At 40.2% G+C, this 10,891-nt stretch overlaps 1 pseudogene; it reads left to right on the forward strand.

Moving 5' to 3' along the window:
- The first annotated feature begins 2,083 nt into the window (after positions 1-2,083).
- Positions 2,084-9,346, forward strand: LOC148163043 (cyclin-dependent kinase 2-associated protein 1-like; annotated as a pseudogene).
- The last annotated feature ends 1,545 nt before the right edge of the window (positions 9,347-10,891 follow it).

Here is a 10,891-nt window from a genome sequence, read left to right on the forward strand (position 1 = left end):
CCAGAATGGAAACAAAGAAGTAAAGTGTGAAAAGGGCGGGGTTGTTAACTCAGAAGTTAAATCTAGTATGAGATGGCGCCTTCCAAGCATTAAGATTTCAACATGCTCAGTTCTCTTATGATTGAGGATTTCAAAATATGCTTTAATGCCCTGGGCCTCTGTCCACATCTCTAGCTGCTCTCCTCTTTACATATATTCTCGCCTTTACATCAGAATTCTAAGAATCCCTGATACTCAATTCACATGTCCCTGAACTTGTCCTGCAACTCAGTCTCCATTCCTCATCTATGAGGCGGCATTCCCCCATCCTTCCATGGAAATTACACTTGCCAGCTCAGTGACTACCACATTGTCATAGGTACAGATCAGGAATGTTGAAGTGATTGCTCAAAGAGAAACAAACAAGTATTTCTCCGAGAGGAAAGAATTTCCTTCCCCCAGAAAAGATTCAATTGCTTGGGTATAGACAAGGATTGTATTGCCGTACAGTCATGTAAAAAAGCTAAGTTGTAAGATACCTTCCACAGACTCAGAGGTAGATAACTAAAAGACTGCTTTAGATAATGGGCTTTCAAATGAAGCACACATTTTCTCCCACATATCTCATACTTTTGCTTCATTGAAAAAAAATTTTACAAATACGTTTTGTACATGTTATCAATACCTTTTTATGGCCACTTCAATAAGCTGTCTTACCTATTCTTTATTTCTTCCTCAAAAAGCCCAAGTATGCAATAAACTCATGTAAAATTGTAATGTGCTTCTAAAATCTGCCATGATTAAATATAGTATAAAAGCATTGTCTAATATAGCATATTTACACTCTACAATGGTGGCAATATATAATGGTGGAGATAGGGAACTCTTTTGCAGTTTCCCTAGTGTTCAAATTTTTCTTCTACACTATTTAAATCATGATGGTAGACTTCCTTTTGGGATGTATCCATTAAAAAGCAATCTAGGGGCGCCTGGGTGGCTCAGTTGATTAGGCGACTGCCTTCGGCTCAGGTCATGATCTCAGGGTCCTGGGTTCGAGCCCCACATCGGGCTCCCTGCTCGGCGGGGGGCCTGCTTCTCCCTCTCCCACTCGCCCTGCTTGTGTTCCCTCTCTCACTGTCTCTCTCTCTGTCTGTCAAATAAATAAATAAATAAATAAAATCTTTAAAAAATAAATAAAAAGCAATCCACAAAATATGTATATGAATAAAGATTCATATAAATAAACATTCGAAATAATAAAAACATAGGTGACAAGAAACAAACTATCTTCATCAAATAATTCAAAATAACATATGTAGATACCTTGTCTCCGTGAGGTGAACCTTAATTCCATTTCCCAACCCTGAGGTCAGGACTGACTTAGTGACTCACATCTAAAGAATATAGTAGGTGAATGGAAAACAGTTACTGTACACTAGTGAAACTAAACAAACATCACCTTAAACTCGTACTGAGGGTCAACATCTCAGTGATGCCATATTGGTATCAGGTCCTCCTAAATGTAACGTGATGTGAGGGCACTTCAACTCTTTGGTGTTCTTTCCCAAAATGCATAACCTCAATCTAATCAGGAGAAAAAAATAACTCAATACTGTCAGGGACATGAACACACTCTGGTAATTCCTGAAATGCTTCAGCAGAGAGTTACCATATGACCCCAGCATCGCACTGTAGGTACACAGCCAGGAGAGATGACAACATATGTCTGTATAAAAACTTGGACATGGACGTACATAGCATCATTATTTATAAGAGCCAAAAATGGAAATAACCCAATTGTCCATCAATTAATGAATGCATAAATAAAATGTGGTATATTATCTGGCAATAAAAAGGAATCAGGGGCGCCTGGGTGGCTCAGTTGGTTAAGCGTTTGCCTTTGACTCACGCCATGATCCTGGGGTCCTGGGATCGAGTCTCGCATCAGGCTCCCTGCTCAGCGGGGAGTCTGCTTTTCCCTCTTCCTCTGCCCCTCCCCCTGCTTATGCTCGCTCTCTCTAATGAATAAATAAAATCTTTAAAAAAAAGAAAAAGGAATCAAATAGAGATATGTGCTATAACATGGATGAACCTTGAAAACGCTATGACAGTAAAGCCAAATATGCAAAAGACCACATGTTGCATGATTCCATTTATATAAGATGTCCAGAGACAGGCCATCAATATAACTGTACCCAAGGAGTTCACCCCTTTCCATCCTGACTTCCAGAAAGTTCTGTGGGTCACCAGCCCCTTGTTCCCATTATCCTGTTCAAGTTGCAGTTCAGGATTTTGTCACAAGGTGGCATCAACGTACCACCAGCACCAAACTTCTGTCCTACAGAACGTTTGCAAGAAGTAAAAACAAACAAACAAACAAACAAACAAATAACAATAACCACCCTAGAAACCCAGGCTGTGAACCTATACAGAATGACTTTACGGCTGAAAAAAACGATAGATGTAAAATAAGATTGTGATATACTATGGGGTCTGGAGACATCAAAACACCTGGTGGCAAGGGTGCCCTGTAGGCTCAGTCAGAAGAGCATGTGACTCTTAGATCTCAGGGTCATGAGTTTGAGCCCCACGTTGGGTATAGAAATTACTAAAAAAAAAATATATAAATAAACTTAAAAAAAAAAAAACCACCTGGTGGCAGTGGCATGCTTTGGCAGTCTGTAGCAGGCATGCAAAGGGCAATGCAGGGCAGAAAAGGAAATAGATAACTAAGAGAGGATGGGGCTCGGAGTGGGGTCTGGGCAGCTGTGGTCTGTGTCATGGACAGGGGATGACAAACAGGGAGTGTAAGTTGGTCTGGGTAGCCTGCAAAGATGGGGTAATGGAAGGTGAACACCCTGTTTTCTGGTAGGGACACTCTGCACAGTCCACAATGTACATCAGCTGGCAATAATGAGGGAAGAGACAAATCAATGAACACCATGTAGTCTGCGGTTAGTGGAAAATGAATCTGCTTTAATACACTTAGGAATTTTCCTAGCAGGATGGGTATCATAGTAAACAAACCATTTTTCCCTGGTATTTTTTTTTTTTTTAATTTTAGATATCTGAACTGTGAACTCAGCCAGAGTCACCTTGTGAGCACATGAATCAGATCTTTTTTTTTAAGATTTTATTTATTCATTTGAGACACAGAGAAACAGAGAGAGAGAGAGCATGAGCAGGGGGAGAGGGAGAAGCAGGCTCCCCACTGAGCCAGGAGCCTGCCGTGGGGCTCGATCCCAGGACCCTGGGATCATGACCTGAGCCAAAGGCAGATGCTTAACCATCTGAGCCACCCAGGCACCCCACATGAATCAGATCTTGTTGCTCCCATACTGCAACCCTCCAAACTCACTCAGAATGACTCCAATCTCCATACACAGCCCAAAATATGCGGCTCCTGTCTGCCCTTCAATCTCATCTCTTACGACTGGCACTTTGTCTGCCAGACTCTGGCCACTTGAGTTCATCCTCTGCTCCTGGAACTAGTGCCATACACATCACAAACCAAAGTACCAGCCCAGGCCTGGTTTCCTCTTGTTCAGGACTCAGTTCAAATGTCACTGCCTGAGAAACAGCATCAATAACAACACCATCTATAACACTCCCTGTCCCCATCATTTCCTATGCAATGGATACATTTATTTTCTTTAAAGAACTCATCCCATATGAAATTCTCCTGCCTATTAATTTGCTTACCTGCTTATTGCCAGTTTTTCCAGGCTAGAAGCAAAGCACCAGGGATGCTGCTTTGTCTTGTTCAATGTGATGCATCCATGGCAAGTGGCTACTTCAATGGCTGTTATAGATTGAACTGCAGTACCCCCAAAAAGATATGCTAAGTCTGAACCACCAATACCTCAGAACATAACCGTATTTGAAATTAGGGTTGCTGCAGATGTAATTAGTTAATACTGGAGGAGCGTCTGTCCTCAAACAAATGTGACTGGTGTCCTTATGAGAAGACAGCCATGTGAAGACAAAATAGGGACAACACACTGTGATGATGAAGACAGTGATTGGAGCCAAACATCTGCAAGCCAATAAATGCAGAAATTGCCAGCAAACCACCAGAACCTAGGAAGGAGCATGGATAGTCCCCAAAAGGATTTTGGGGGAAGCATGGCCCTAGAAATACTTTGGTCAGGGCTAGCTTCCAGAACTGTGAGACAAGAAATTTCTACGGTTTAAGCCATCCAGTTTGTGGTACTTAGCTACATGAACCTTAAGAAACTATGGCAGTCCTTCCCAAATAAACACTGAATAATATGACTGAAAAGAAAGAATTGTTCCCTTTCTGATCCACTGGGAGCACACACAAATATTTAAAGCTGAGCTTCCAAAGTAACTGACATCAAAATAAGACATTAAATGATTCAAAATTTTAAGAAACCCTTGTTGCAAAATCACAGCTGTGCTATTCAATCTTGGGTGAATACCATAACACACAGGAGAAATCATTCTCACTCCACCTCCCTGTTTTGGATACAGCAGACCTAGGGTGAGCTTCTGTACCTGTTATTTTAACAAGCACTCCATGCCAACTTGATGAGGGGGTGTATAGACCACACTTGGAAAACTCCTGATCTAAACATCTAACATTTCTGTACCATTAATTTAATGCCTACCTTGCAGACTTCTGTGATATGTGGTGTGTCTCTGTTAATAAATTACTCAAAAGGGCACTGGTCCTTCCCTCCCACCTACAACCACAGATTCCTTTCTCACATGGGATCTCACTTAAAGTCCACAATACTCCTGGGTGGTTGGGAGAGTTGGGTATTGTTATTCTGTTATATAAAAGACACTGGAGGAAGGGTAGTGACTTACCTAAAGTATCCCAACGATGGGACCCTGATCTTGTCGCTCTTGTTCCAGCAATTTGTCTAGCACACTGGACATCACACCGGGTTCTTCTCTATTGTTTCCTGTTTCTGGGGCTCACAGTTCACACACTGCTCTGCTGTTCCACTAGAAGGGAGAGACAGGGGATCATTCAGCACATGGAACAGAGAGGAAAGTGAGAGGAAGGGAGAGCACACGAAAGGCAGGGGAAAGGGGCGAGGATGTGCTTGCCTGTCCCCACTCAGGTCACTGGATGCTATGCAGTGATGCTGTGCTTCTTCTCCAGCTCCATCCCATAGTCCCCTCCTGCACACAGCAGTGACACTGAAGCTCTCACCTCGTGGAAATGTGGGCTCATCCCTGCTTGCTGTTCCATGTCCAAGTATTCTTTAAAAAAAAAAAAAAAGATTTTATTTAATTGCCAGAGCGAGAGACACAGTGAGAGAGGGAACACAAGCAGGGGGAGTAGGAGAGGGAGAAGCAGGCTTCCTGCTGAGCAGGGAGCCCGATGTAGGATTCGATCCCAGGACCCTGGGATCATGACCAGAGCCGAAGGCAGATGCTTAACGACTGAGCCACCCAGGCGCCCTATGTCCAACTATTCTATCTGGTACTCATGCTATCAAATTAATGTCAGAGGCAACATTACATTCCTTCTATATTTGGGGAAATACTCCATTTTGCAGAACAAAGTACATACTGAAAGTATTTTGGGAGGTGACAAATAGACACAGAACCTAATTTGAAGGGGTAAACACTGGCCAATTCGGTAACAACATGTGCATCAAACTACACAATTATACTGTCAGATGGTAAGCCTTTGAGCAAAATAAAAATCCATGAGTCATACTAATAAAATAAATACATGAATGAGTGAATGAATGAATGAATGAATAATAGAGATGGAAAAGCTCTTCCCAATATTCTAATGACAATTTATAAATCTAGAAGGAATGACAATTATAAGATCAACACGTAAAAGCTATCATGGTAACGAGTGATTCAGGCAAGAATCACAAATGCATTTTCACTCTGTATGAAATACCCCAGTAATCACTGCGTCACCATAGTAACCATGCTGTCCAAGGAAAGCTGGGAAAAAACAAACAGCAACTATCCTGACTTGTCTCCTAACATGTGCTAGGAACTAAGGAGGACTGACATAACTCACGGTAATTCACCTCACATATTCCTCACAAGAAATATTCCTCACAGCTACACACACACACACACACACACACACACACACACACACACACTCATATGTGCTCACTCCCTCTTTTTCTTACCACCCAAGATCCAAGGAATTCATTGAGGTGGATTTGTTTGGGGATAAAGAAGGAAAACTCCACAATTCAATTCAAACCAAACAAATAAAGTTAAAAGCCACTAAATTATTTCATGTTAGTAACTAATTTTCTGAAGATGACCTGTAGAATTTCCCATGGGACATTTGATTCCCTAGGATCAGTATACTGCCAATCACATCTAAAAGCCAATAAGGCAATCTAAGCAAATGAATACTGTGATGATGAATTTTGTGTGTCCATGTGGTGGGGCCACAGTGCCCAGATATTTCATCAAACATTATACTGGATATTTCTGTGAGAGTGTTTCTGAATGTGACTTACACTGAAATGGGCAGTCTTTGAGTAAAGCAATTAGCTCTCCATAACGTGGGTGGGCTTTATCTAATCAGGCGAAGGGCATGAACAGAACATAGGGCTGATCTTCCCTGATCTAGAGGGAATTTTGCCGGTAGACTGCCTTTGACATCATCTACAACATCAGTACCTTGTGGTTCTCTAACAGACTGCCTTCAGACTCCAACTGTAACTCTTTCCTGAGTCTTCAGCCTGGCAGATTCTCCCATTAGATTCTGCCAAGTCTCCAAAATCTCATGAGTCAATTCCTGAAAATATATCTCTATCTATCTATAAACACTCTATCGGTTCTATTCCTCTGGAGACCCTGACTAATATAGGTCTTAAACATCAAGTATTTTTTCCATCCTTAAGTAACTTGTGCTTTCAACCAGAAACATTACCCAGCAACGTTTTCCTACTGAGAGTTCAGTGAAAATATAGTGACTAAAAAGTGTAACACAAAATACTGCCATTAACAATAGTGTAAAAAGTATGAACCACACAGAGAAAACCATATAGCACATGCATATTCACATGTGCAAGGCCTGTACTGTGACCCCTGCAAAACATCAGCTGAGAGAAGTTAAACAAGGCCTGAATAAATGGAAGGATATATCATCTTCTTGAGGGAGGAGACCTAGTATTATTATCTATCCTCCCCAAACTGACCTATAGAATCAATACAATCCCAATAAGAATCCTAGCATACATTTTAAAACATAAGTTGACATTCTTATACTAAAAGTCATGTGGAAATAAAAAGAGACAAGAATATGAAAATAACTTTGAAAGAAAAGAATAAATTGGGAGGATAAGCACTGTCTTATTTCAAGACTCATCATAAACCCACAGTAATCAAGACAGAGTGGTATTGGGATAAAGATAGAATTGTATATCAAAGGAACAACATGAATAGTCCACAAATAGAACCACTCATAAATGAATAACTGACCTTCGCCAAAGCTACAAAGGCAATTCAGTGCAGGAAGTGTAGACTTTTCAACATATGGTACTGGGACAAGTGGGTCTCCATATCCACAAACAACAACTGCGATAGATATAGCACACCATAGGCAAAAGTCAACTCAAAATGAACAAGAGACTTAATAAAAAAGCTAAAACATAAAACTTCTAGAAGAAAACGCAGTAGAAAATCCTTCTGACCCCAAGTTAGGTAAAGATTTCCTAGACAGGACACCAAAAGCAAAATCAAAACAATAAATAAACAAATAGAAAAACTAGACTTCCTCAAAATAAAAAACTTTGTTCTTCCAAAGACATTATTGAGAGAATTAAAAGACAAGCTGCTGACTGAGAGAAAATTTTGCAAATCATATATCTGATAAAGGACTTGTATCTAGAAGAAAAATTCTTATAAATGTCAATTAGAAGAGGAGAATTACAGGGCGCCTGGGTGGCTCAGTTGGTTAAGCGACTGCCTTTGGCTCAGGTCATGATCCTGGAGTCCTGGGATCGAGTCCCACATCGGGCTCCCTGCTCAGCGGGGAGTCTGCTTCTCCCTCTGACCCTCTTCCCTCTCGTGCTATCTCTCATTCTCTCTCTCTCAAATAAATAAATAAAATCTTTAAAAAATAAAATAAAGTATAAAAACTACCCATTTAAAAAAAAAAAAAGAAGAGGAGAATTACAAAAAAGATGATGGACTAGGGGGACCCTAAGCTCAATTCATCCTATGGATCCAACTAGATAACACTCACATCAATGGAAATAACCCAGAAAATGACCCAAAGACTGGTAGAGCAAACTCCACAACTAAAGGTAGAAAGGACCTGTACCTCTGAAACAAATAATACATTATATGTTAAAAAAAAAAAAAAAAAAGAAAAGATAGTAGGAAGGGAAAAATGAAGCGGGGGAAATCGGAGGGGGAGACGAACCGGGAGAGACTATGGACTCTGAGAAACAAACTGAGGGTTCTAGAGGGGAGGGGGTGGGGGGATGGGTTGGCCTGGTGATGGGTATTAAAGAGGGCACGTACCGAATGGAGCACTGGGTGTTATAAGCAAACAATGAATCATGGAACACTACACCAAAAACTAATGATGTAATGTACGGTGATTAACATAACATAATAAAATTTTTAAAAATGTAAAAAAAAAAAAAGAAAAGAAAAGAGGCCACGCCAGAGAGGGTAGGAAAGGCAGAGATACAGTTAGGAGATAAAGGGAGCCCTGGGACCTTCTGCAGAGGGAGAGACCCTGGCATGGAGAGGGGAAAGAAACAGACTATCACACCAGGAAGCCCACACAGGAAAGACAAATCCCCATAACATTTGGCTTTGAAAGTGAGAGGGGCCAAATTTTATGAGTTGGAAAGGAAAGACTGTAAGTAAGAGTAAGAAAAGTAGGAAGCACAAAAGCAGTAAAAACTGGTGTTTCTGTAAAAATCAGTCAAGGGATTAATAAAATAAAAGGATGTTAAATATGACACCATATACCTAAAATGTTGGGGAAGAGGAGTAAAGAATCGGTTCAAACTGAAGCGACCATCAACTTAATATAGACTGCTGCATGTATAAGATGTTATATACAGACATGCCCGTGGCCTTCATCAACACTGCTGGGAGTGTCCACCTGCCATCCACCAGTATGGCAACATAATTACAGTACCACCAGTTGCTAAGTGACTATGGGCTACCATCTCTAGGCTACACCCAGGGAACGGGGAACAGCTAGGCTCCCAAAAGCAAATATGCTGAGTTGCTAGCCATCATCGAGGAGTTGGGGAAGGAAATTAGACTCGCCTATGCAGGGAACAAGAGAGCCATGGAGAGACTAAAATGAGGCATTATTCACACCAGAGGACTGGTGTGAGAGTGCTTGGCTGAAACGGAATGGAATGCCAGATCCTAGCTGCCTATTAGTGCAGAAGGTTTTCCATCTTCTTCCAAGATGAGAAGTTACAGCTCATCTCCCATGCTCAGATGAAACTCTTGTTTTCAAAAGGGTAGCAGTTTGTTTTCTCCTTCCCGTGTCCCTCCCATGGTTCATGAGGCTCTGAGATTGAGAAATATTTTGCAGATGACTAGGATTTACATTTTAAATAGTTAGGAACTACCCAGGATTTTTTTTTTTAAAGCATTGATTTAAAAGTTGCATGTAAAAGATACTTACCTCACAGCAAAGATACCAGTGTCTCCCTTTCATCCTCTCTTTTGAATACAGTTAGGTTACCCAGATTATTCTTTGTTCCTTTTCATAAGCTAATACAACAACTCTGAGGGTTTTGTTTCTAGTGCATATGTTTGCCACATGGTGTGGATTCCATTTAATGTAACTTCTTTTGTGCTTAATCATTTGCTTGTATGACTCTCAGCGCTTTAAGGCCAATTTAAAAAATGCACAAGTTATGAATACAGAAGAAAGAGCAACCTAACAAACCTAACCTAACAAGAACCCCTGAAAATTTTCCTATTGAGACTGTGTGTGGATTTCAGTTCCGCCTTTCCTGTAAGTTGATCTAAACATCTGGAAGAAAGTGAATAAAATTGTTTGCATCTTTGTATGTATTTATTACTTGATGTAATAAAACTTATTTTCATTAACAACAAAAAAGATGTTATATACAAACTGAACGGTAACCACAAATCAAAAACCAGTGATAGATATGCAAAAAATAAAGAGAAAGGAATCCAAGTATATCACTAAAGAAAGCCAGCAAACCATGAAAGAGAGCAAGAGAAGAAAGGAACAGAGAAGAACTACGAAAACAACCACAAAATGGCAATAAATACATACCTACCAATATCAACATAATGAAGGCCATGTATAAAGAACCCACAGCCATCATCATACTCAATGAGGAAAAACTGAGAGTTTTTCCCCTAAGGTCAGGAACAAGACAAGGGTGTCTACTCACCACTTTCATTCAACATAGTACTGGAAGTCCTAGCCACAGCAATGAGACAATAAAAAGAAATAAAAGGCATCCAAATTGGTAAAACTTTCCCTATTTGCAGATGACATAAAACTATATATAGAAAACCCTAGGACTCCACCAAAAAGCTACCAGAACTGATAAATGAACTCAGTAAGTTTGCAGGATACAAAATCAATGTACAGAAATCCATTGCATTTCTACACACTAATAATGAAACAGCAGAAAGAGCAATTAAGAAAACAATCCCATTTACATTTGCACCACAGTAACAACATATCTAGGAATAAACTTCAAGAGGTGAAAGAACTCTACTCTGAAAACCATAAAACATTGATGAAAGAAATTAAAGATGACACAAAGAAACAGAAAGACATTCCATGTTCATGGATTAGAAAAACAAATATTGTGAAAATGTCTACATTACCCAAAGCAATCTACACATTTAATGCAATCCCGATCAAAATACCAACAGTATTTTTCACAGAACTAGAAAAATCCTAAAATTTGTATGAAACCAA

The sequence above is a fragment of the Eumetopias jubatus genome, unplaced genomic scaffold, assembly GCF_037043125.1.
Source record: "Eumetopias jubatus isolate StellerSeaLion01/CBP00866 unplaced genomic scaffold, mEumJub1_p1.0 scaffold_11, whole genome shotgun sequence".
NCBI classification, from domain to species: Eukaryota; Metazoa; Chordata; class Mammalia; order Carnivora; family Otariidae; genus Eumetopias; species Eumetopias jubatus.